This window comes from Eumetopias jubatus, unplaced genomic scaffold, assembly GCF_037043125.1.
Source record: "Eumetopias jubatus isolate StellerSeaLion01/CBP00866 unplaced genomic scaffold, mEumJub1_p1.0 scaffold_4, whole genome shotgun sequence".
Lineage (NCBI taxonomy): Eukaryota > Metazoa > Chordata > Mammalia > Carnivora > Otariidae > Eumetopias > Eumetopias jubatus.
The window spans coordinates 74,771,554-74,798,998 of record NW_028274810.1 but is presented as its reverse complement, the minus strand read 5'-3'; the positions used below and the strand labels follow the sequence as shown (position 1 = coordinate 74,798,998).

Genomic DNA, 27,445 nt, shown 5'->3' with positions numbered 1-27,445 from the left:
TTTAGAACCTAACTGGGTGGCTCATTCATTGAACAGATAACACGTGCAGCACCTATTTTGGGTCAAGCCCAACGGTAAGTGCTGGGCATGAAAGAGTCAAGACTCAGGCCCTGCCTTCAAGGGGATCACAATGGTGGGGGGAGGGGCCAGGAACGAAGGAATGCACAGAGTCAACGGGTTCATAGCTTAACTACACCTTGAAGGCATAAAGAAAAGAGTGGTCAATTCTGATGGTGTCTGAATGCATGAGAAAGAAAGAGAGAGTATTTCAAACGGTAAGAAGTGTAGGTAGACAGGAGACCCCAAAGTAGCCAGACGTTCGACAAGTTGCATGCTGTCCGTATGGCTGGAAATGAGGGGCAAAAGCTGATCGGGGGAGAACTTGGTATACGGAACAGCCTGGACTTGATCTTACAGTGGAGTGAGGCCACTGAATCATTTTAATCAGTGAGGTAATGCAGTCGAGACCAGAGGTGTGGCTGGAGGGGAGGACCGGATCAGGTGGAGGAAGCTAGCCACTGCCCCCCGCAACCCCACCAGCGGGGCCAGCACCACTCGAGCACCGCTCCTGGCCTCCAGCAGCAGTTGAGAGAGCCAGGCGGACACACCTGCATCCGGGTCACCAGGAAATGTTACACACACCTGAGGTTCTCCACGGCAAATGGAACCCATGTGTTTACCTCTTCTCCCCTCAACACCAGTGAAATAAAAAGAGATGTTCAAGTAAGAACAGTTCTCGGGTAGCACCAGGTGGCTGGCAAGTCTGAGGAAAAGCAGACAAGGAGGAATGACAGAAAATCGAATCAAAGCTAAGCCAGCTTCACCCACCGGGGGCAGGCAAAGGCCCACCTGCCAAATCCCCAGGGAATCCTGCTCAGAGGCAGTGGGAGCTGGGGTAGGGCCGGCTGGCTGGAATTACGAAATCCAAGGATAATGAGTGAATCCTTTGGGTTTCCAAACAGACCAAAGTGGGAAGGAGAGGAGGACAGAAACCACCTACTCCACACCTCACTGTCTTCATTAGCAGCCCTCTTCTTCCAGGAGACCCTAGCCCTGACAGATGGCTTGATTGCTCATGACAGAAACTTCCTGAAGGATCCATCAGCCCATCAATCAATAGTTTGTACCCTAAGATTCTTTGAGTCCCTTGCCTTGCCTCAAAATTCCCCCTCACTGTTTCCCTCAGTCCCAGCCTGTTGGATTGTATTCCTTGCACAATCCTGATGAAGCCCCACATTGACGTATCCATTTTCAAGGAGACTTTCAATCCTCAGCAAATCCCGACTTTGCCTGCCTTCTCTGGAGATGCCAAAGCTCCATGGAAGTGATGTTGCCCCTTACCCAAGTGGGCAGCTTTGTCCCAAAATTTTGAGAATCAAATTGACATTGGACTTGACGTCCCCATCATTAACTGCCAGAGGGCAACAAAGACTGCAGAGCCCTAAGGAAAAAGGGTTAAAAGATCCGTTACTCTGCCCCCTCTCAAAGCCAAAGAGAGAAGTACTAAAAATAGCATGCCACCCACTTATCTTTTCTTAAAACAATTACTCAAGGAATTACTACACTAAAATAAAAACTGTATCAGAATAAGTAATTCAAGAGAGGGCAAGACAGGATACACAGGAAACAGTGATGAACAATAAAGTAGAAAAATGTATAGTCAGATCTAAGCCAATGTTGATAATAATGGTCTCATCTCATTGGGAATTAGATACCATTTAATTCTTGACATTAATCAAGAAGCATGGGTTTTAATTTCTTAATTCAAGGGTAACCATTTCTAGAAAATGAAATAAGATATAGCCCTTTTAACCACTGTGTGTGAGTGGGGGGAAAAATTCAATTAATTAATTCAGTTAATTAAGCATTAGGAAAGGGACAGCCAGACAGGAAAGGAAAAAGTATCTTAACCAAAAGACATAAAATAAGCCCAAACATATCAATAAATGTGACTAAATTAAATTATTCTATTTTAAGATAAGAGATTAGGTTGAATGGAAAAAAAAATGCAGCCATATGCTGTTTGGAAGTGATACACTTAAAAAAATTGACACAAGTTGAACTCAAAAAATGGCAAGGAGACATAACAAGCAAAACGGTAACAAAGACAATGTAGGAAAGTTAATATTAATATCTGACAAAATGCCAAAATGTTAAATAGAATAAAATGGGGCATTTTAGATTGCTAATGGGTCTGTTTCTCCATGAAGTCACAAAAATCATGAACCTTACCTTCACCCTGAACCACAGAACCATAAAATATATGAAATAATATAGTTTTAGGACCACAAGGAGAAGACACATACAGAGCAGTATAGGTCTTAAACACATTACTCTAAGTCTGATGGTACAAGTAACTGCCAAAGAAAAGTATGGAGGATTTGAAGACACAGTTTGTACGCTTAACTTCATCTAGATGCAAGAAGCAGAGAAAACATCTTTTTCTCAAATGTCCTTGTAGAAGACTACAAGAAAATCTCAAATTCCAACATGTATACCACAGTCTCCGTTCCCAATGCAACAGAACTAGAAATTAACAAGCAGCAAAAAATAAAAAAAGTAAACCATGCACACAATTTAAAAATGCTGTTCTAAACAACTGGAGTCAAAGAGGCGCAAAACTATAATTGTAGGATATTTATAAATATGCGACATTGAGAACCCTGCTTTTTAAAAATCTGGAGAATGCAACCAAACTGCTTTTGGAGGGAGATATAGACCTTAAATGCTTTTATGATAAAAGAAAGACGGAAACCAAATCAATTAAGCATCTAACCCAAGAGGCTGAGAAAGGGGGAGAATAAACGAAATAGTCTATCAGTAAGAGAATGAAAAAAGCACAGCAACCACCAGAAAAAACATGGACAGCTACAGACTGGTTACTGAGACCAGCAACAGGGACAAACCGCTGGCTAATCTGAGCGGCAGCAAAGAGCCAAATCGCAAACAATGGTGAAGAAGGGCGACGCAAACACGTACACGAACAATTAAAAAAAAAAAACGAGAGAAATTAATACGTCACTTGATGCCAATGAATTTGAAAACCAATCATTTCCTAGAAGACTATAAATTGTAAAAATGAAGAAGAGGGAGGAAACCTGACCCAGCAGTGATGTTAGAAGAGACAGAAGATGCTGTCGAAGATGGAATGATAGTGGAGGAAGAATGAATTCTTTAAATAAGAAAGCTGTGACATCTTCAACAAATATTCATTAAATGCCTACTATGTGTTGGGCACTGTTCTAGGCCCTGGAGATTCAGCAGTGAGTAAGACAGAAAACACTCCTGCCTTTCTGGATCTGCAGCTCTATCCAGGGAGGATGAGCAGTTAACCTACAACAGGTAAAATAAATGGTTTGCAACAAAATGGGATACAGAGTGAGGGAAGGTGGAGGATTCTATTTTAAATAGGGTATGTGCCCCATACGTACACAAATGTATTTGGATTAAAGAAATAAAACATAGAAGCAAATCCACCCCTCCCTCTCTGAAAAAAAGTAAATGAAAATGTCTAATGAAGATATGTAAAGATGCTTGGACTCACTAATAATTAAAGGGATATAAGTTAAAGTCAATATCAACTCTCCCCCATTTGATGGGCAAAGAGGAAAGCGACTATCACCATCAGTGCTGGAGAGAAGAAGAAATTTATGTCAACCCAGCAGCTTCCCAAGTGCACACACAAATACACATCTTACACAAACGTACACACAGATGCACCCATACCTGTGATCACTGCAGCAACTTTTTTAACAGTGAACATGGAAACAACCTTAAAATCCATCAGCAGGGAATTGGTTTAATAAGTAAGTGATGACAAATCCACCCAATGGAATAGTAATGGGACAATAACTTCTCTTAATTAAAAATAATTATACACTCCTACCAATAATAGGATTCTTCGTGGCTTGAACTATGTGTTGACCATGGGGTTCAGCCCTTCTCCTGGGCAATCTCCTTCCCTTCCCCCACAGCCTGCAGGATGGAAGGCATCCTGGACTGGGGCCCATTTTGCACACGAGGCTTAGCCAAGGCTGAGACCTGACAAGTGGTGATCTTTGGGGTGTCTGACCCAGGAGCCCCTACTCTTAGCTACTACACACACTTCCTGTCAATGGAATGGTGTGAGAAACGGGGAAAGGCAGCATCGCAAGACACAACTGTCTGTGTAGCTGTGGGTGCTGTGGACCTGGAAGAGAAACACCAAGCTGTCAGCTCCTCTGATGGGTGGGACTGCGAAGGGATAGGGTTTGGAGCAGGCATTTTCTTCTTTATACATTTCTAGACTGTTCTTTTTTTTTTTTTACAATAAGCATGTTTATCACTTTTAAAAATTAAGGATTGTAATTTAAAAATGATATCAAAATGTCTTCTCTTTAGGACATAGCTGAACAGGGAAGCCCTATTAAAACAAGAGGGGCCCATCTGCAAGGTGGTACCTACCCAGGGCAGGAAGGACTCTTCTGCAGCTCCTCTGCAGGCCCCACTCAAAACCTCAGGGAGGGAGGGACGGAGGGAGGGAGGGAGGGCTGTCCTCCCCACGCCCCACCCTCCCTGTGGAACCAAAGCAGTGCAGCACGGCATCTGCTGGCAGGTGGAAGGCACCCCACATCCGGTGTGGGCACTGGGGTTGGCACCACCGTAGGGGAAGTTCAGCAGTGAAAGAGTTAAAGAAAACCCCCAGATGCCTGCAGGGGCCAGCCTCTTCCCAGGGCTGGTGAGATAGCCAGGGGGCTGGGGCTCCAGCACCGGACTGCACACCCTGCTCCCAGGGAAGGCCCTGCTGCCCTCCTGACACACAGCCTGTCCCCCCACTGGGAACGGGACATCTGCAGATGGGGCTGGCACGTGGCTCAGCTGAGTTTGATCTGCTAGGGGTGGGGAACTGCAGGACAAATCTTTCCATTTGTATATTCATTTCTGCTATCATGGCTGTGGGTCGACAAGAAAACATGCACATCCAAGACACTGGGACACACATGACAGAACCACATGGCATAATCTTGATGGGTCATGCTGGGCTCCTGAGCAACTGGGAGGGGACATGAGGAGAACTGTCGGCATGCCTCATTGACCCAACACCACGCAGCATGGGTAGTGCAGAATGTTGGCCCAGACACCAGCAGGACTTGGGTTCAGACCCTGGTTTTACCCATTTATAGTTGTGTGACCTCAGCTGAATTACTTAACTTCTCTGAGCCTCACTTTCTTCATGAGTAAAAAGTGAAAAACATCACCTGTGCCTGGGCTTGTGGTGTAGATCAGATGAGACAGTGTTGTGTGAGATGTGGCACAGGCTCAGCATGCATGAGGCGCTCGACAAATGCCTGCACCCTTCTCCAGTTATGGCGGGAAAACATCCACGCTGCCCTTCTTCTGCCCGTCTCTCCGCCTACAGATCCTGTTTCGGGACTGGATCTGCAAGGTTTCCTGCCTTCTTCCCTGTGGCCAAGCTTGGGGCTCTCACTTTCCTGGGGTATTCACCTTTGCTTCAAATGCCTGCCCTTCTGTCTGAGAATGCTGCCAATACACTAGGCAGCTCAGAGGCCGCTTCTGGATCCTTCTTGGCTCCTGGCTGCCTTCTCCAGACCAGAGGCTGCTCCCTCCCACGGAGTAGTGAGGTGTCCCAGACAAGGAAAGTGAGCAGGGAGAAAGGCAGTGGAGCTCAGAGCCTTTGATATGGACAAGACATGCTTTGAGAATCCCCGGAAAATGTTTTCCAGTAAAAGCAGGGTTTTTAAAAATAGAGGATGGTGATACATTTCCATTTGTACTGAGGACAGAAAAAGAGGAATGCCAAGTGCAGGATAATGGATTCTGTTTCGTGATCAGCAGGAATATCCAGGCCCCTAAACTGTATTGGCATTAGGCAGAAGAAATATTCAGTTTTCAGGCAGTGCAGGGAAGGGAGACACTGAGGCACACGGAGGGCACCCAGCCCAGAAGTCCAGGAGACTAGAGAGTGGCAGGAAGAGAAAGTACAGACGAAACCCCAGGGCCGCACGTGAGGCTGAGGTGCTGAGCTGCCAAGGCCCAAACCAGGGGTAGAGGAGTTATTTCCTGCCATACCGGGCCACGCCTTGTGGGGGCCCTCTTGCACCAGAAGTCTCCCCACATTGGTACAGTAGAAAGCCCACTGGACTGGCCCACATGTGGGGTCCCACTGCATCCAGCTGAGTGACCTTCCACAAGGCACTTCCTGTCACTGGGCTAGACCACAGGGTGCAAAGGGGAAGACACCTGGCCCCTGCCTCAGGTGTCATGGATCTAGTAGGGAAGATGGGCCAGAAAATCGGGGCTTATGGCCCTTTCTCCCAAGGAACCCCAAACTCGGGCTGCTTCCTCCCAAAAAGGGCTCATAACATCTTCCTCAGTTTGTAAAGACAGAAGGGAAAAGTAGGGAAGGAAACATTTGTTGAGAGCCCACCAAAGTTGTCCCTACATTGTCTTGCTGTCACACTGATGCTATGGGCAGGCTCCCCCACCGCCGTGTGACAGCCATGGGAATGGAGGTTTAGAAACCAGAGAGATATGGGTGGGCAACCTTGCACAGCAGGTCAGCCCCAGGCTATGGTTGCAGACAAAACCGGGCACCTCTAGTCTCTGCCACTGTGTAGCCTCAGGTGCCACTTAATACTTCAGGTATTAGTTTCCCCATCTCTAAAATGGGCCGTGTAAGAATTAAATAATACAGAGTCGACTTGCCAAAACATGACCTTCTTGCTGTTTCTCTTTTGGTTATTTCTGATCATCTAGCTTTACTGATATACACAAGGATTTCTGTCTTCTAAAAGAAGACGGTTCCAGATCCCATAACAAGAGAACAAAGAAAAAGAAGAGGAGGTTGAGATCCTGGGAGACCCCAAGGAATGCAGAACCTCAACCGCTGGCCCCCCTTCGGGAGGGGGTTAGTAATTAAGGCCCACCGGGAAGAAGCAAGCAGGATGTGTGTGTTTGGAGGGATAGTTGCCATGTGTTCCCACCATGACTGCCTCCTTAGCGAACAGGGGAAGCCTGGTGACCCAGGACCCGCCAGGGACCCAGCCAAGCTTCTGGTCCCAACCTGCCCCCACACCTACCCAGTGCCACCCCTCCCCCCACCCCCCAGTTCAAGGGCTCAGTCAGGCAGAAGGGGCTGTGCCAAAGGAAATTGTTTGCTACAGAGCCTTCTGGGTCTGCTCTGTTCTTCCTTTTTTTGGACTCTGTGGCTGTTTGAGTGGGTACCTTTTTCCATAGAGAGTTTCCACTCCATCGGTTATTTACATTGTCACCACCTAGATGTAGGCTGTTAGAGCCGGTGAACTGGATCAGGCCTGTGGGGCCCTTCTCAGTTTATCAGGAGCGTGGAGGGCCTGGGTCAGCCACTATTCCGGGGTGGCCTGTGGGTGGGAGTAACGGCCTCGACCCCCGGCAGGGCTATCTTTGATCTGCTCCGTCCCGTTAGGAAGACATTTCCCTGGTGGGATTTAAGAGCACAAGCTCCTGGGTTTGAATCCTTCTTCCTCTGCTTCCCAGCTGTGTGACCAGGGTCAGGTTATTTACCTAACCTCTCTGGGCCTCAGTGAACTAGTTTGTAAAATGGGGAATAAAAGTAGCACCTACCTGGCTGGATGTTGGGGAGACTCGATCAGTTCATGCACATAAAATGCTTAGAACAGTGCCCAGCCTAAAGCCTCAGTAAGTGGCCATAAATGTGGACGAAGTTCTTTTTTCTGTCACTCTTGCTAAGACCCAGTGCCCGTCGCCTCATCTGGACCAACATGTCACAGGGTCTGATCCGTCCTCCTGAGCTCCCCCTCTCTCTAAGGCCAGATACACTGCCCTGACACCCAGCTCTCTCCTTGCTCTTTCCTGTCCTGAATCCTTCAGTGGTTCCTCCTGGAGGGTATGGTCTACATGTGGGATCACCTTCACAAATGTGCCAGGATGCCCCTGACATCAACGTTCCCATACAAAAGCCCTGCTCTCGCCAAAAATGTCTGCTCAGAGGGTTCATGTTCCCTTCCATGCAAATCTCTGTCTGGAATGCTTTTCTCCATTCCACTGTGGCCTAATCCAACCACATCCCCCGTGTGAGCCCAGCTCACATGCCACTTCTTCCATGAAGCCCTCCATGACCTACCCTCCCTAGCCAGAAAGGATCTCTTATTTACAGCATTTGGTCTCTTTATTGTGGCATTTACCTCCTCTCCCCTGTGTGTGTAATAAGTTATACACAAATTCTTGTCGGCATCACAGACAAACCACACGAGCTTTGAGGACAGGACCGGGATGTGCCTGATTCATCTCTGTATCACGCACAAAGCCTTGAACATAACTGGTGACAATAAATGAGGGAATAAACACTGAGTTCTCTCAATTTACTACCCCTGGGTAACAGGGGAAAATATCTGTAGGTGGGTTGGTGAAGATGAATCAACATCCCGACAGCATCCACACATTCTTCCTGGTTCCTCTTGAGGGAACCAGCAGATGGGGGTGTCATCCAGGGACTGGGACCCCAAGGGGCTCACAGCCCCACCCCAACCTGGTCTCTACTGCTGAGTCCCAGGTGAGCAGCCCAAAGTCCAGTGTCAGATTCTAAATCTCAGCGTGTGGGTCTTGAAAGTCACCCAAGCATCCTAAGAAGTCCAGGAACGATCACTGACCTCTCCCTCTCCCCGCACGTCCCATATGCCTCCAGGTCCTTAGGGAATTGGCTCCTCAAGTGCCTGCAGTCTGTTAGCTCCTCCCCACCCCACTGTCCCTGAGTCCACTCTCCCCGTGGGATGAGTGGTATCTGCATCGTGGAAGAGGCACACAGTGCGGTGCTCCGTGACCACTTCTGATGCTTGTGGACTGCCCTCAGAAATCCGGACTCCCCTGGGAGGGGTGAGAGCCTCTTCCCCACAAGGTCACCATGACCATCCAGCCTCCCCCTTCTCCTGACACTCTCCCTCACCCCTTGCCTTTCAACTACCTGAGCACATGGTCTTCTTCCCGGGCTTCAAACCCTTGTTGACGCTGTCCCTGCTCTCGGTGGGGGGGGGGGGGGTCCTCCTCCCCTTCTCTACCAGGCCAGCTCCCACCCATCCTTTGAAAGTTCAGCTCTGGCAAAACCTCCTTCTGAACCCCTGAACCCTCTGAGCAGCTCCAGCCCCACCGCTGTCCAGGGAGCTGGCTAGAACTCCCTTCTCTCCTGCTCCTGACCCTCCATCCGGAACTTTGCTGTAACACCAACCATACCACCCCGTGCTCCTTGTCCTTCTGCCTGTCTGTCTTCCCCGCAGACAGCGCCTCGAGGGCAGGAACAACATGGACTGTCTGTCCTACGGCGCTCGGCTCAGTGCTTGGTGTGTGCAATAAGCACCCGACCACCGGCCTGCCTTCCAGGCTGGCGCCTCTGATGTCACCACGTCCGGGAGCTCACTTTCCAGGACAAGGAACAGCTGATTTTTGCCAAACTGGCAGGTCCCCAGTCCGCCTAAACCAAAAGGTTCTCCCAGGGAACCTGCTGTCTGTCTCTGCGCCATGGCCCCAGGACCCGGAAGAGCCTGCTGCTGGCCCTTGTGTCTCTCAGGGACTCCATGGCCCCATCTGCCAAACCAAAGACCAGACAAGCCCATCTCTAAAGAACCCCTTCTGTTCTAACTCCCTGCTGGGGAGCTGATAGTATTTACCAGCCAGAATAATTCTTCCCCATTTAAGAAAAACAAACAGAGAGAACCAGGCCTCCTTCTCTGCTCCTCCTGAAAACCCAGATGGGTCTCCAACTCTGCAAAGAAATGAGGTGCCCTACTGATCCTCGAAGGAATGCTCTCATTTGGTGGCAACTACTATGTCCTTATGAGCCAAGGATTTCAAATCCCCTTGCTATATCTGTTTGTTTGTTTTTTTCTTCAATTTTCACAGTTGGGTGTGATTGGTCTTTCTCACTTTCATTTTACATAAAGTGAGGCTCAGGGAGGGGAGCAGCTCATGGAGGGCTGGAGCCCTTTAGCCAGGGTGTAGGAGAGGTGGAACCGGCCCCCAGGTCATCACCCCACAGCTGCCTGGGGCCTCACCCGACAGACAGGGCGCTTCAACAAAACAACCGTACATGCCTATCTCTATGCTGTTCCGCGAGCTTTCTTCACGCAAACAGAAACACCAGAGAGGTGAGGGTACAAAGCCCTACGGTGAGCTGGTGGGAGGGAGACACCTAGTTCCTAGAAGCCAGGCTCCTTCCAGGCCCAACATTCCAGACAGTAGGCAATGCTGTAAGCCGGACTTTGTCCAGGCAGAGAAGCCTCGATTCCAGCGCCTTCTGCCATCACAGGCATCCAATCGAGGACAACAGAAACTTTGCACCCCCAAGACAGGGCAATGCCCTGTTCCTCCTGCTGGTCTCCTATGCCCTTCTGGCTGTGGGGCTCCTCCTCTAGGACCCCCAGTGAGGGCTGACTGTATGTGAGAGAGAGAAGGTAAGGAGCTAGGGCTGCGATTCAGGGGTCTTCTCCTGGCCTTGCTCTCCTGCTTGTTACCCATGGCCTTGTGTTACTCCTCTGAGGACATAGGGGTCCTGTCTTCCAAGTTCTACTGTCAATTCTTAAATGAAGACTCACTTAAGGCCCTCTACATGGACTTACTCAGTGCATAACCTGCACAACCATGCACAGCCCATGACTTCTTGACCATCCCTGGCATAGCATTCATCACCACTGTAATTAAGGAGCTAATGCACGATTACTTACTCTCTCCTTCAAGAATTTAAGTTCTCAGGGAAGAACCAGGCCATTTGTCTTGTTCCCAAGCTATAGCCCAGCCCCTAACACAGAAGAGGCACTCAGGAAATACATGTTGGAGTAATAAACTCACTCAGCCACTCACTCATGCATTGACTTGGAGGACGAGGGGACTTGCCGGAGCTGAAGGTGACAAGGGGTTCTGGTTCCAGCTCTGCCGCGAGCTCCCCCTGTGCCCTCGAGCAAGGCATTTCCACCCTCCAGTCCTCTTCCCTAATCTAGAAGACGGAGTGTGGCGTTAGACCTTCTGTGCCACATTTGTGTGACACTGAGGGACATACCACCTCGGACTCGGGGGCACCTCACCGGCCTCACCCGTGCCCTGACCCTGGTGTCCCATGTTTTTTCTAGGTTTTGCCCAGGTCCGGGCGTATGGGAGGGGCCCAGGAAAGCAAGAGGAGAAGGGCTCCCAGGCAGGGGGTGGCATCTGCCCCAGCTGAGAGGGTGGTTGTCACTCCTGGGCCGCACGTCGGGGAGAGGAAAGTGACACTGACAGCGAGCTGACCCAGGACCACAGCGCGCTCAAGGCCTTTCACATCGGTCTTGCTCACCCCCAGCCTAGGCACCAGGAAGGAGGGAAGTGAGCTGCCCGAGGTCAGAGTGAGTGGCCAGGACTGACCCTGGGCGTCCTGCAGGCAAGTCTAGACCCTGGAACACACAGTGTGGCTCCTAGGAGCCTGGGCACAACCGGTTCCCACCGGCCGAATCCACTCAGCCTTCTAGGTTCTGGCAATTCCCTGGTGTGTGGCGGGTGGGTGGGTGTGGGGGAGGGGCAGCAGCACGCCGGTGCTTAAAACGTAGACAACACAAGTCACCAGAGTGACAGGTCCGCCAGGGGTGGCACCAGGTGTCAGAAGCTACTTAGAGGGGACAGGACAAGGGGCCTTGAGGAATCTGAGGGCTGGTGGAGGGAATGGGGGTAACACTCCAGGCTGAGCAGACAGCATGTGCACAGTGTGCCCGCAGGAGACCCTGCGCAGGGGTCTAAAGAGCTCCATGCTCCCTGGGGGGAAGTCACTTTCCCACCGGGACAGCAAGCTGGCCCGCGGGCACCTGTGATCAGACGTCAGGATAACAGAAGAACACATCTGCGACTCTCCCCTCTGAGGAACTCCCGCCATTCCAGACCCAGCCTCCCTGGCATACGACTTGCTGTCATGGTAGCAAATTACCATCAAACTCCGTGGCTTCAAGCAACACAAACTTAGTATCTCAGAGTGCTGGAGGTCAGAAATCCATGAGTTTCACTGGGCTACAATCAAGGGGCTCACAGGGCTCCATTTCTTCCAGAGGCTCTAGGGAAAATCCATTTTTTGTTGCCTTTTCCAGCTTCTAGAAGCTGCCCGAATTCCTTGGTTCATGGCCCCTTCCATCTTCAAGGCCAGCAATGGCTGGTGTTGCCTTCCTCACATCTGACACTGATTCTCCTGCTTCCTTTTCCATATTCAAAGGGCCTTGTGGTAGCACTGGGCTCAAGTGGATAATCCAGGATAATCTCCCTATTTTAAAGTCAGCTGATTAGCAGCCACAATTCTATCTGCTGCCTTAATTGCTCTTTGTCATGTAAAGTAACTCAGTGACAGGTTCTGGGAATCAGGACATGGACACCTTTTGGAGGCCATTATTCTGCCTATCACGCTGCACGGAACACATCTCCCCCAAATATAGCTTCAGGAGACAGGCAGCACAGGCAGAGAGAGAGAGAGAGGGAGGGAGGGAGGAGATGAGGGTGGTGGTTTGGGGGGGAGCAGGGCAGGCACACACACACTCACATCCTACTAGCAGCCGCCGTGGCAGCTTCCTGGTCGCCTGCTCAGTGCACATCGCCCTTAGGAAACTCGTCATGTTTCCACACTGAACCAGGCACGTGCAGTTTCCACAGTGACTGCCGGAGCAGGAGCCAAGCCAGAAATAACCTCGCTGAGGTGGAAACCGTCCCTTCCTTGGTGCTCCACTGGCTCTCACACCCTCACGCTCCCTGTCGCTGAGGCCCCGCGGGCACGAGAGGCCCTTCCAGGGACTGGTGACCACTGGGTCGGGGGGGGGGTTGTGGACTGGCCCCCAGGGATCTGACTGCAGGGCTGGACTGGCACTCTCACCTCCTCACCCCCGTGGACAGCTGCCCCCCCCCCCCTTCTTGGCCTCACCACCCCTGAGCTGCAGGGCCCTCCAGCACCCCAGCCTCTCCTTCTCTGACCTCTTGCCGCCAAACACTGGGGTCCACTAGACACCCCTTCGGCCTTGACACCCATGCTGCTCTGCCCTCACCCCTCCTCGGGCTTCTGGGATGTGACTGGGCCCTGCCTGGGAGGGGGGCCCAAACAAGGGAGCGGACACTCTCACAAGCCCAGGTGGTCCCCTGCCCTGCCTTTGCTGGGGGCGAGCCCTGCCAGCCTTCTGCCATTTGCCCCGGGAGCTCCCTCTGGGAAGCTAGGTCCAAACCCGGCCTCCTCCCAGAGCTCCCCTCACCCCCCTGGGAGGTTTCCTCTAAGAACAAGACCTTACCCTCTGTAGGGGCTAAAAAAATGTGCTGAAGTATAGAGACCAACAAATATCTGGGCCTTACTGTCCACGCTACTCAGATGACATGGTGTCCATAGGACCCTGGGAAATACTTGCCATGACTTGAATTTCTCATGCTTTATCTCTCAAAGGGAAACAAGAGTTAACACAACTTCTACATGCTAGGTCCTGTGCTGAGTGTTTTGCACACACTTGGTTCATTTATTCCTCACCTGGACTCGACTATGATCATCCCTACTTTGCAGAGAAGCTGAGACTCAGAGATAGCAAACAAGTTGCTCAAGGTCACACAGCGAGAGAGTGGTAGAGCCCAGACTGGACCCCCATGTGCCAGACTCCAAAGCTGAGGCTATAGCCACCACGTCATTTCGGGGGGCTGGGGTGGGGGAGGGCTCCCATAAGTGACCCATGCTAAATGCTAAATGTGATGCCTCCAGATTGCCTCCTAGAAAGCCCAGAGCCATGCAAGTGTCTTCAGTTTTGTCTCTGTGTATACTGTGATTCTGTGTAAGATGTTATTTGGGCTAAAAAGAAGTGAGGAGAGGGGGAGCTGCCACTATTTTAAAAGTTTGGACATCACCAACCCGGGTTATCCTTGCACCGAGGACAAGCCCAAGGCTCAGAAACAGACGTGACGCGCTCAAAGGCACAGCCTTCGCTGCTGAAGCCGGGGAGCTTTGCTCGTTTCTCCCGCTCCTTGAAGGAACATCCGTTTATTCTCCATTCAGCCCTCTGCACCGCTTGGCACAGAACTGAGACTCAGATGTGGTGTGGGTCCTGGCTCCTGCTTTTACAGCCGCTGCATGCCTGGCGGCTTGGCAGTGAAAACAGCAGAGTCCCCGTTTCCTCGCCTGGAAAGTAGGGCCCGGCCCATGTGGGTGATGAGAGCAGGCACAGACAGGCTGCGAGTCAGTCCTGAGCGGTGCATCGTGACCATGGGTCCTGAGCCGCTGTGACAAGGAGAGGGAAAGAGCCCTATACTTCAAATCCAAAGCCTCCAGTGACGTCCCAGCTTTGATACTCACCACTACATGCCTTGAGCCACCCACTGGACTTCTTTGAGCCTTATTCTTGGAGATAAAAATGTCTCCGCCAGGGATTGGTATGAATCTGAAATGAAGTAACGCAGGGGAATGCTGGAGGTGCAAGCGTCCCCTGGGTGGTGGAATCCCAGCCTCCACCCAGTACACTGTCGGATTCTGTAGGCGAGGGGCAGGGCCCAGGGACCTTGCATTTTCCCAAGCCCCTTGTCCCCCGCCATAATGCTATTGCAGGTAGTCAACAGACCACACTGAGAAATCACTCTAGAAAGCACTCGATGTGTGTTTGTTCAACAGAAGAGACGAATCCTGGAACATCTGTTGAGCTGCACATGGCTGCTGGAAGACATGGGCCAGAGGAAATAAGCAATTTTCTCCAAATACATTTCCTGTGAAGTCCAAATGATGGGAATTGGGTTGGAGATTCTAGGACGGGGAGGGTGACGCAAGAACTCCCTTCCCCGAGGAGAACACGAGCTCTTCCTGTCCGACAGGGAGACACCTGGCGGGAGGGTCAGTGCCCAGTGGCGCAGGGTCAAACCCGGAGAGGGATATTCCAGGGAGCCCCGTGGGGACCAGTTCCAACCCTGTTTTCTTCAGCATCTTCATGCAGACAGGAAAGAAAGAACTGAAAATATGCTCATTAAATCTGCATCTGGCACCCAATTTGGCAGGGTTGCCAAAATTCTGTAAGACTAGAATTAAATTAGCAAATTGGAAGTAAAGTGATTTTAAGCAGACATGATGGAATTCATTAGGGCCAGGTGGAAGCCAGTGGGGGAAGGGACCCAGGAAAGCCCACATGCCCCGGGGGTGGGAAAGCCGAGCCGCCAACAGAAACAGAAGAAAACCAAGCCGGTGAGCAGACCTGACCCAAATGATCAGATTCACCCCTCAGAATGTGCTGGTGACAAAGATGGCCCCACACTGCAAGGTGAGGAGAGGCACCTGCTGGGGGACAGGAGGAAGGGGGACCAAGAAGAGAGGCCCCCGGGAACTGTTAGAAAATGAGACAGGGGGGCTCCCCAGACTGGGGTCTCCTTGAGGGCAGGCACTCGGTGTATCGCCAGGGCTGGAATCACTACATGTTTATGAGCTTGCAGTCTAGGGAAAACACAGGGACGGTCAGAGGAGGGGCACGGGGGGTGGGGAGGGCACGGAGTCTAGGCGGGGAAAGGAGAAGGGTACTTACTAAGCTCAGGCACTGCGTGACACATTTGTCAAGTATCACCTCTCAGACATTAGTCTCTGCTCTTCGGGTTTTTTTCGGCCTTCCTTTTTTGTTTTCTTTAACATTTTATTTTTTATCTTTTTTTTTTTTAAACACAGGAGTATTTAATGTGCAATGTGGACAAGTGCCCCCTTCACCCCCTCAAACTCTACTCCCCAGAGGAAACTACCACTCACAGTTCCCTGGTATGTTCCCACTCTGTTTCCATGAGCACAGAAACAGATCTCAATGTGCAGACACATACAGAATTGTTTAACTTTCTCTGTATAAAAATGGGATTGCTTTAAACATAGCACACAGAAACCTTTTTCCAGTCAAGAATATGTTGGCAATGTCTCCCCAGGTCGGGGCTTCTAGATTCACTTCTTTCTTAGTATTCCATGGTACAAAAGCACCATAATCTTTGTAAGCATTGCCACTGCTGGACATTGAGGCCATTTCCAGCTTCTCCCTACTGCAAAGAAACACCGAAGGGCACACCCTCATACAAACACATCTTTGTGTGCATGCATTTCCCTAAGGCTGGGGAATTGCTGGATCGAAGTAGGCGTGGTCATTTATCATTTTCAGTGATACCAATTTAGACCCGCAAGTTCTCTTTGACCCTCGCCAGTACTAGATCTCTATTTGTTTTCACATTGTTGCCATCTGTAAGCATTCCAATTTATAATCTTTTGGGTTTTGGTAGCTAGAGCATTAGTCCTATGTTTATGGGCCATTCTGTGAACTACCTGTTTATATCTTTTGCACACTTTTAAAAACTTGCCCGTTTTTTCAGTGGATGGCATTCTCATAGAGTGATGACAATGAACAGGTAGCTTTCTGTGTGTTGGGACCTGTTCTAGGCTCCCCACAAGCTCACAGCATTTAATCAAAACCCTAAAAGGGAGATGCTGACATCAGCCCACATTTACAGTCAAAGAGCGGCTTGAAGACTCCATATGATGTCTAGGGTCACATGTTTCAGATGCAGGACAAGCCAGAGTCTGAAGGATGAGCTGAACCAACCATGTCATCCTCGAATGAGATGTTTGCAAAGCTTCCCTCCAGCTAAGCCATAGAGAAAGAATCCCTCCCCCTGAAATTATTCCTCTTTCTGTGATTTCTCCTTTGCTTTATCTGTGGAGACTTTCAGAGCATATTGTTCTCATAATACCAGGTTAGGAAACTGAAGTTCAGTTTCTGACAGAGGTGATCACAAAACAGAATTGGACCCTGCACATTAGAGGGGACGCGGCCATGCTTGGGGATGAGCCTGGAGGATGAGGAGCAGGGTTTGGGTGGGGGCAGCTGTAAAGGCTTGACAAGGCAGGCAGGCCCTTTATAGGACCCTCCCCTGGGGGCTTGGTGGAACAGGGAAAGGCTGGGACCCACGAGTGCTGTGAGGATTAGCCTCGGGGCTCAAAATCATCATCAAATCAAAGGGTGTCCTCACCTACATGGGCACGCCCACTGACAGGCATGTGGACCAGTAACAATGCTCTCCTTTTAGTGTGAAAAACACACCTGTGTATACGGAAGTGCAGATCGAACATGCAAAAAGCCATACTTGACAAAGACCAGATTTTAGCCTTTAGTGGCATTTTTTAATGGGGTTCTTTCTTAGCTCCCCAAACACCAATGTCACAAGTGGGTTTCTGGGTTAGAGACCCACCACTGAGCTGTCACATGGGCTCGGCTACCCTTGTGTCAATGACATTACTTCTGTCTCACATGAACACAGCACAGAGGGGAGGAGGAAGGATCATTTGCATGCCATTTGCCACTTTGCTTCTGAGAAAAAAAGAAATTAACAAAATCGGAAAAATGTGTGAAACCAACATGCTGAAACTAATATGCAGAACCAAGTTTTAGAGACACAATTTAGCATTCGTGTTGGTTTTTTCAGCTTTGACCTCAGATGACTTTAGTGTTTCCCCCCACGTTTTTGTAAGGAATTCTCGTCCAGCCACTCTTCTGATACAGACACACATTCCTGATGCATATATTCCTATGTGTATATCCTATGTCTTACATGTACATCTGTATGAGATATATATGAGTTCTCTGATCAATCAAGCTTGGAAAACTGCACATAATACCTACCTCTACACATGTGCACACATGTTCTCCCACACACACTTTTTTGGAGATTTCCAATGCACGTCTTGCCTGTTAGAGACCCAGAAGTCCTGCAGTATATGGCCCTTAAGGTACCTGGCTGTAGAACTTCTATTTCCTTCCGGTAACACATCTTCCCATCCCTCTGCACCTGTGTTCTCTGGAACACACCTTGGGAAGAGCTGCACTTCTTTATTTCACAAGATCAGAGCCTAGTGAAATAAAGAGCCCATCTTGGAGGGCCCTCCTACTCTTGTAAACGTTAAATGTTTTCTAACAGACTCATGATGATGGCTTCCTGTCTATCTGAGCATCTTTGGTTCCTCCTATATTTCAGGGCAACACCAAATGCTCACATGCCAAGGCAATGTGTGGAGTGACATTAGCCTCCTGGGAACCCCTGGGAGACCAAGGCAGGCAAACTTACGTCGCTCAGCAGTTGTGCGGTGAGCCTGGACCAATCACCTTCTCTGGGCTCAGAGCTTCTCAGCTGGAGGGCCCCCGGAGACTCACCTTGTTTTGTAAATGGGGAATCCCAGAGAGAAGGGACCAAACCTCAGAATCCCTTGACCCCAGGCTCTTTCCTTCAATCCAAGAGACACCCTTCCCTAGCCGTAAATGTTTTCTACCCTGACAGAAAATCAGATTCGCATTAATAGGCCCTTCCAGCTCTCGGATTCTGTTCTCACTACCTGGCACCACTCCTTCCCAGCCATTACTCACTACGATTCCTACAGTCACGTGATACAGCTCTACAGATAAAACTAGGTTTCCATCTGTCTGCTAGAGCATCAAGCGAAAATGAGCTGGTGAACTTCCATCACATGTAAAGGGCATACTTGCTATAGCCTAAAATATAGGTCATACAATATACTAGAAACTCATTTGGGGGCAGTCTCCAGGGGAGATGCCTCCAAGAGAACATTCCTCCTCCAATGTGATGCCACAGCTTGGTTTCTACTTTTGCTTCTTCTCACCCAGGCAACTCTAGGTGGCACACTAGGGGTACTGGGGTACCACTAACAGCAGGGACTCGATGACTTCATGACCTTTTACGCCTTTTCCTCAGGAAGCTTGAGGAGGCCAGCTAGTTGGAATAGATGTGGATGTATTCATTTATTTCTATATAAACTTTTCACTTCGGAATAATCTCATATTGACAGAAAAGTTGTAAAGATAGAAGAGAGTTCCCATATACCCTTCACCCCGTTTTCTTTAATGTTAACACCTTCCATAACCAAGGTCCATCATTCAAAGCTCAGAAACCAATATTGGCACACTTTACTATGAACTTAAACTTCAAGCTTCATCCGGATGTCACCACTTTTTCCACTATTGTCCATTTTCTGTTCCAGGATCCAATCCAGGATCCCACCTTGCATTTAGCCATCATAGCTTCTTAGTCTCTGGACTGATTTTGTTTTCAAGAAATAGCAACCCTTACTGCATGCAAAGTAGTATGCTGGGTGCCAAGCTGCCCTGTGAGGAGACCCATGGCGTCTGATGAGCAGTTGAGTCTGGGTTTGGGTGTCCACTCCACTCCTCACTTGGAATATGGTCCTGGGCTTGTCACTCCATATATGCAGTTTTCAGAGACTACATCTGCAACATGGAGGTGATTCCTTCCACCTGGTTAGGATGAAATGGTCTATGCAGACAGGCAAATGAAGGCCTAAAGCCCAATTCACTTAGAGCCCTATCCAGCTCACTGTTATTATTATTAGTGTTGCTATATCAACAATCAGGAATTAGATTCAGTATCCTGTATCTAAAGCAGGATAGCTCAGAGTCTGAGCTGCCTGGCTGAGCTGACCACTTCAGCTTCAAATAGGATCTTTCTGTAGACCCCCATGTACACCATGGACAAAAAAAATCCTTAAATTCCTCTATTCAGTTCTACCTTTCCTGCGTGGCTCTGCTCAAGTGTCACCTTATCGGTGGTAACTTCCCTGACCATCCTACAAGTAAGAGTCCCCCGAGTTGCTCCTGCTGGCTTTCTCTATCTTCTTCCCCTACTTTATTTTCCTCCACAGCACTCACCCCATTTGGCATAGTACACATTTAGTGCTCCTTTGTTCACTGTATGCCTCCCTCTGCTGGTTTATAAGCTCCAGGAGAGCACCCACTGCTGTCCGCTTTGGGCACTGCTGTACCTCTGGGCCTAGGACAGTGCCTGATGCTTGGTAAGCATTCAACAGATCTTGGATAAATGAATAACTGGATGCTCACTTTTGCTCTGCCATCTCTCGCATCCATCCCGATAACCTGAAAACAAACTCTTCCCATCCAAACATACTGTTTAATTCAAATAAGAGAAAAGCTACTTGGGAAGCAGATGGCTTTGAGGCTTCTGGGCCTTCTTTAAGAAAAAAAAATGTAATGCCTTTCTTTTAATTTAATTTCATGCCATTAATGTCCTTTCACCTGCCTCCTGTCCCATGAGCAGCTAGCTCTCTCAGTTGGAAACCACAGTCTCCTGGTCCAGAGTCTGTCTGCCAGCCTCTCGGCACAGTCAATTCCAGCAAAGCCCAGGCTGGAAAAAGTTGGTGAAATCCCTGCACCCAGCCAACCTACTCCATTACTGTGGCCACTCAGCACTTGTATATCAAAGGCCTGCAGGCTTCTCAGAACAGGAAGAAAGCCAGGGGATCCTGCAGACTGGCCTCAGGGAGGACACTGAGGTCCAGAGAGGGGAGGGAACTGGCAAATGGCACACAGCGACCTGGCGCAGGTCCCAGACAGAACCCAGGACTCCCGGCTTCGCACCCTGACCATGGATTCCTGTTGGGCTGGCCCCACTTTCCCATGCCCACTTTCACCCAAGGGGCATGTGCTGGTTTCCTCGAGTTCCAATCTGGCTATCTGCCCACCTGTGTCCATTTCTGGGTACCTGAGGAGTTTGGGCAGCAATGCGGGGAGGGAACTCAACCAAAAGCAGCCACACATGGGACAGTAGAGCCCAGAGCCACACAGAAAGGAAATGGGGGTCACATTTGTTGAGCGCCAGACACCCTATCATCATCTTACCTAACACTCATAGTGCCCTGCAACAAAGCTGTCATAACCACATTACACACGGAGGAAAAGGAAACAGAGAAGTTTAAAAATGCAGCAAATCACACAGCAAGTATGTGGCAGAGCCAGTAGCAGAGTGGGGTTCCTTCTGGTTCCAAAGCCCTTGTGCTCTGCCCGACCATGCTCGTAGAGACCCCAACACCGAGCGCTCCAGAAATAGCTCCTTAAAACAACAAAACGTTCCTCTGGAAAAGGAGCCAGAATGGTCCCATTCCAGAGATGAGGAAACTGAGATCTGGAGAGGAAATGCCACTTGTCTGTGGCCACGTGGCTGTGAGCGGTTGGATCGGCCAGACTCAGAGCTTCTCGAGGAAACAGCCTCTCTCCTAGTGCTTAGCCCAGAGCCAAGCGCATGGAAGGACGCAATCCACTGCAGGTGAACAAACGAATGAATGATAGAGTAGGTTAGAGGCACAGCTTCTGCATTTCTCACAAGCCAGGGGTTTCCCCCCAGCTGCCCCGGACAATGGCCTTGGGGATGGGAGAGCAGGCTGATGGGGGGGAGCCCAAGCCTGAACATCAACACTGACCTCCAAGCCTCACACCCCGTCTCCCAGCCAATGGATCTGTCAGAGGCATGGCAAGCACCACTGGCCCTGGTCCCCACTCAGCCCTCAGCTCTCCACCAGAGCTGGGGCTATGGGATGAAGAGAAGCAGGAACATGGCTGAGCTGGTGACTCTTTAGCCCAAGGACTGGTGTTGATGACCTGGCGTATACCCTTTTTTCAAAGGTCTGCTGTTTGGAGCAAATTGATGCATTTTTATTGAACCTTTTAGTAGCCAACTCACAAATACTGTCGTTTTTATTAGTAGCATGCCATGTTTCATATTAACAACTGACACGACTCTTTGCTGTTCATCTACTACATGCCAGGCACAGACATCTCATAAGATGCCTGACAGAGGTAGTTTCCTACACCCCACACAGCCACCATGTAGGTCAGTGTTAGCGTTCTCTTATTACAGACAAGGAAGCTGAGGCTTAGGAGAGGTAAAGGGACTTGGCCCAGGAACATGCCAGAAAGGAGGAGATGCAGACTTGGGCCTGCGGGTGTCCATAGCTCATGCTCCCACCATGCAGCTGGTGTGGGCCTGGGACGAGGGGGTGAGAGCCACAGCTTAGGCCGCATGGAGACTAGAGGCAGAGCCTGCCAGACTTTCCGGGCACCCAGCCGGCTGGGCTTCTCATCCCCAGGCTGACCTTCTAGCACCAGGGCGCTTCTCCACATGCCCACATGCCATCCTGAGAGGCTTTGAATCATTTGGGGTGGGTCTTGGAACTCTTCCGTTAAAAACCCTCAGGCGACAGCAAAGGAGGCCCTTGGGAAAGAACCATGCTCTCAGTCCTCAGGGGGGCATTTTCTCACATCTATAACCTCTTCCAGAGGGTTCCAAAATGTTTCTTATGAAATCCAAAGAATTTCACACTTTACAAAGAATACCTCAGAAGCTGAAACCTTACAATTCTAGGATGCTGAAGAGAGCGACAGTAATTCTGATCATCCACAAATGGGGTGTAAAGGTTTGTCTTTATTCACCATGACAACAATTCCCAAACATTGTGGTGTTTATGAAAAGGACTTTGGAACCCAAAGTCCTGAGTTTGAGTCCTAGGTCTGCCCTTTACTAGCCTTGCAACCTTAGGCAAATGCATTCAACAGAATAGTTCTCCAAAGCTTATTATGCACCCATCAGCCCCAGACTGGGAAGACTGAAGATGCAGAAGCAGACCAAAAAAGCCACAGTCTCTCTTAGCTCTGAGTTCCTCACCTTTCAAATGGGAGCCAACAGGTACCAAGTGCCTATGACTGTGTGTCAGGTTCTGGACATGCTGGGTCTCTCTTCACACCCCCAAGGGTCTCAGGGGGCAAGTTCTCCTGTATCGTGCTTTGCAGCTGAGGAAGCAGGGATCCAGGGGCTGGATCAGTGGCTTGGATGAACCTGCAGGGGCCGTGTGGCAGGGACTGAACTCTCTCCCCTCCACCATACCCCCCTCTGCAGGCCCTCCCCCCTTGGCAGATTAGCCCACAGAGCGAAAGGGATAATAGGAGAGAGTGCTCTGCAGCCGATCAGGAACTGCACAGATGTATGACATCATGGTTATTAATAATGGAAGTAGCGCAACTAATTCACGATCCCTCCAGATGGACCACCTGAAATGTTGTGAACCTCCTGCAAACAGCATCAGATTTTATTACAGTGGAGCTGGAAGGGGCCTTAGGAGTCCAACCTTTTCCTCCTTTGGAGGGGTGTGCGGGTGGACAAGAGGGGAGGCCGCCCCGCCCCCAAAGCCCAGGCCACACCAAGTTTGGCTTTAGTGATTGAACCGCGAAGGTCAGGCACCAGGCACTGCCCCCTCCAAGGGGCGCTGGTAAGGGACGCAGCAGGGAGTGGCCAGTGTGGCTTCTCTACGGGCCCTGAGCCCAGGTCCTTCATGATGCAGGGCCTTTGTACCTGATGTTCTTCTGCTCGGGGTACTCCTTCCCCAAAACTTGGCATGGCTGTCACTGTTTCATGGTTCAGATCTCGGGATAAGTGCCAACTCTTCACGAGAGGACTCCCTGGACCCCAACTTTTGCTTCACCCGTTCCTCCCTAACAAGTTACACTTCCAAGGTGTGTATCACTATTTAGCCTTATCTTGTCCATTACTAGTCATTCTCTCTCACCGCTGGAATACAGCCTCCATGAACAGAGGATTAAATGGTTTTCAGTGCTGTCAGCCCTAGAAAGGGGACTGGGGCCCAGCAGGCACTTAGGAAACATGTTCAGCAAGTGCCCCCTGGATGTTGGCCTGGGTCGCAGCCCCCCACCCCCAGCAGCCTGCAGTCCCTTGTTCGCTCGCTCACTCACTCACTCATTCAATAAATGCTTACTGAACCCCTCCTCGGTGCCAGGCGTTCTGCTAGGAGCTGGGGATTCCAATCAAACAAGTGACACAAAGTCTTTGCCCTAACAGAGCTGTGACAGTTGATTAAAACAACACAGAAGCCAGAACTGTCAGTCACATGTGTGACCAAATGATATCTGACCATAAAAAAAAAAAAAGTGGGGGGATCAGTATGGCAGAGGATGGGAGAAATGGAACCATGCTGGGGAAATGCAAACATCAGATGGGCCCTGCAAGGGCTTCCTATATGCTCAGTACTCATCTGGGGGAGCTGGTGCCAGGCACCCCTACCGGCTCTGGGGAGATGGGGACAAGGGGACATGCCCATTGCTACACGTGCCTCCTGGATGTAGCCTGGAGCACAACAGGATGGATGTGTTTGACCATGTGTATAGGAGTGGGGGTGTGTGTGCATAGAAGCAGGTGAGTGAGAGTGTGCATATGTAGGAGGGTGTGTGTAGGGGTGGGATCTATGTGTGAATGAGTACACAGGATCGAGTGTGTGAGCATGTGTGTGCGCAGGGAGAGAGGGACTTGTGCTTAGAAATTGATGGGTGAGTGTGTAGGAGTCAGTGCGCACGTGTGTGTGTGTGTGTGATGACTCTGCTTCCATTACTCTTCACCGGAGGTTCTACATCTTTACATGCTAACGTCCCCCAAACAAATGACACACAGTAGCTACCCAATCATCTTTTGATTCATTCAACAACAAATCATTTCAATCTTCGTGTTTGTCAAATATATTCTGCAGAGTGTCCATACAAAACAACAAAACTGGTTCCAGAAGAGAATGATCAACTTCTGGATATAACTGAATGGGGTGAGAGCACTGGATGAGGAATCTGGTCCCTGTTTTACCACTATCTTGGGCTGCTGTTTAGTTGTGTGACCTCAGGGAAGCCACTGAACAACTCTGAGCTTCTGCCTACTCTTCATTCAAGAAGGTAATTAGAACTTCGCTCCCAAAGTTTGGTTGCAAATCCACACCACCACATCATCACTGCTGGTAGCCTCAGAAGCACTGTTTCCTAGGAGTGCAAGCACGTGCAACTTGAAAAGGGCTATAGGGTCCACTGGGAAAATTCTGGGCTTGACAATGTTAAACAGGTTCTTTTACTGCCGTACTTCTCAGAACCTTTAATTTGCCAGTATGGATTGTAAATGGCCAGCAGCATGATAAAGACCTTGCAGGATTTGCCAAACTTACTAGAACAGAGAAAGCTTTACTCATGGCACGGCTTTCAGAACTAATGTTCCACAGAACATGCTTTGGGGCCTCTGCTAGCAGGCACACAGGACACTTATTAGTGCCCCCTTTCTTGCAGGTGACTGAACAGAAATGACACTCAATTGCCCTAAATCACAGAGCAGAGCCATGGCAAATACCAGCCCAGAATCATCCAAGCCATGGTACGCGGCACATGCATAGGGCTTTTTTTTTTTTTTTTTTTCACTTAAATGATCTCACTTCTCCCTGACAACATTCATCTGCGGACCCTCAGCCCCATTTTACAGATGATAAAATGCAACTGAAAGAAATTAAAGACTCTGCCCAGAGCCACTGAGTGATGGGCTCCTAACTTGACTTTATCAGTTTCCGCTGTGTCCTTGATCAAACCATCAATGAATACATTTTCTATTTTATAGATGAGCAATTGTAGCCACTGAGCAGAGCCCCCTGCAAGATGCAGTGGCCGACACCACCTGCACCTGTTCTGCAGCCGCCACCACTCCTGGCACGCTGCATTGGTTGAGAGGACAGGGGAGGGTGCCCAGAGAAATGCCTACCGAGTAGGAGCCACTCTGGAAACACCCAGGCGGGGAGGCCGGGAGTAGCTCCCTGCCAGTCACCACACCCTCCCGACCATGCCAGAGACAGCCCCCCCCTCCTCCGAGGTTGTACCCCCTGTGCCAGGTGCCATTCTGCAAGGGGGGCGGGAAGAGCCAGAGCTACGTTGTTTCACTCACTCCCAGTAAGCCCGAGGAGCACCAGGCTGGTCGTCGGTGACAGTCTGAAGCTGCCACCGCCTCCAGGGGGAAGGGCGGCCGGGGCTGCCAAAGCCCTTCGGCAGTCCCCACCGGTGTGCTGGGGCCCGCCGGGAAAGGCAGCGCCAGGCCGGAGAGGCGTGGCGGGGTGAGGGTCTGCCCAGGGCACCCGGGGCTGCGCATGCCAGCGGCGAGCGGGGCTGTGCCAGGCGCGAGTGTGCGAGAGAAGTGTGAACGCGGGAACGCCTGTGTCACCCAGGGCGGTGACAGAAGTAGCGTCTGGGAAACACAGGCGGAAAGCGCGTGCACCAGGCAACCCCAGGCCACGGAGGAGTCCCAGAGGTCCCGGGAGTTGGCACCGGCGCCCTCCGGCACACGCGCTCGCGCCCAGCCCTCTCCCACCGGCGCGGCGCCCGCCAGTCCGTTCGCTGCCCACCGGCCCGGGGCTGCTCGCCGCTCGGCGGTGCGGGGGCCCCGGGGCTGCGAGGCCGCGGCGGGGCGCGGCGCGCTGGGCGCTCGCTGCTTACCTGCCGGGCGGCCGCGGCTCCGCTGCTCCGGGCTGGGCTGCGCCGGGCTGCACTGGGCTGCGCTGGGCTGCGCGCCCGGCCTCCGCGCGGCTCGGCAGCGCCCGCTCGCTCGGCTCCGCCCGGCTCGGCTCCGCCCGGCGGTGCCCCGGGCGCTCGCAGGCGGCCCACGCGGCGCGGGGTGGGCGCGGGGCGGGCTGGCGGGCGGGCGCCGGCGGCGGGCGCGGCTCTGGGCCGCCCCGCGGCCGCTTGGAAGCTCCTTATTTGGGCAGTGATGTCAGGGGAAGTCGCAGGGGCCGGACCACCCACTTCTTTCCATTCACTCCCCAGAGTTTCCTGTCGCCCAGCCCGGGAGACCCCGGCGCCCGCCCGGGGCGCCTCTCCGGCCCGCTCGGCCTCGGCGTGCCCGGGCCCCGATGCCAGCCGCTCTGGGATCCCGCCTCCCCCCCCACCCCCCGCCGCGGCCGGGGTCCCACTGGGCCGGGGCACGGCGAGCTGGCGGCGGCCGCGGAGGGTCTGCGCCTGGGGAATCCCCGGCTCACGGCGGCCGCGGGAGGGTCTGCGTGGCGGCCTCCTCGGTGACAGGCCGTGTCACTCCGGGCGCCGCCCCTCCCTCCGCGCCCGCCCCGGCTCCCGCGCTGTCATTTCCTCCCGGGCCCTCCAGGGAGGGCAGTCAGGGAAGCCCCGGTCGCCGCCGCCCGGGGCCCTGCCGCTTGGCGCCCCGCCTCGGCCGCACCCGGCCGGGCGGGCGTCCATCGTCGTCCCCAAGGTGCGCGCTCCCCGCCTCGTTCCCCGGTGCCAGCCCCGCTCCGAGAAGCCGGCGCCTCCCAAGGCGGGAAGATGCCCTACTGAGCTCTGGGCGGGGCGGGCCTGGCGGGGGTGGGGGGCGGCCTCCTTGGGCTCCAGCCTGGGGTGGGGGTGGGGGGACACTCCGGGGCTTCCCAACGGCCTGACTTTACCAGAAGCTGCTGCTGGACTTGGGACCTGAATCACACTAATCCAGGCTTTGGCCAGTCCCCAGCACACTTGGGCCAGCCCCCACTCAGGCCCCCAGCGGCCTGCTTCCCAAGGGAGCAGAATGGCAGGGGGCCTGGAGACCTCACCAGAATCTGTATTTTACAGATTCTTGCACCCCGAGGCTCAGACAAGTCAGGTGATTTGCCCGGTTTCCACTCTGAGCAGCCAGCGCTGACCCTGGGTTTGGCTGACTCTAGCCGAGCTTCTGCTGGCCCGGAACAGCCTCAGGAGGTTATCGGGACGGGGGCCAAAGTCAGGACTACAGCGGGACAACCTCAGTGACCAGGGTGCCAACT

General features: G+C 51.6%; 1 protein-coding gene across 3 annotated transcripts in view; it reads right to left on the bottom strand.

The window, feature by feature from the left end:
• The window catches only part of HIVEP3 (HIVEP zinc finger 3), a 152,173-nt gene that overhangs the window by 90,805 nt on the left and 33,923 nt on the right, over positions 1-27,445 (bottom strand). Inside the window, exon 1 of one of the 3 annotated variants that reach the window (XM_088022473.1) lies at positions 26,136-26,214. The exons of the other annotated variants lie outside the window; for them this stretch is intronic. The gene's annotated coding sequence lies outside the window, so the exon portion shown is untranslated. Of the gene's footprint in view, positions 1-26,135; positions 26,215-27,445 lie in introns of those variants that run through there. 3 annotated transcript variants of the gene reach the window in all.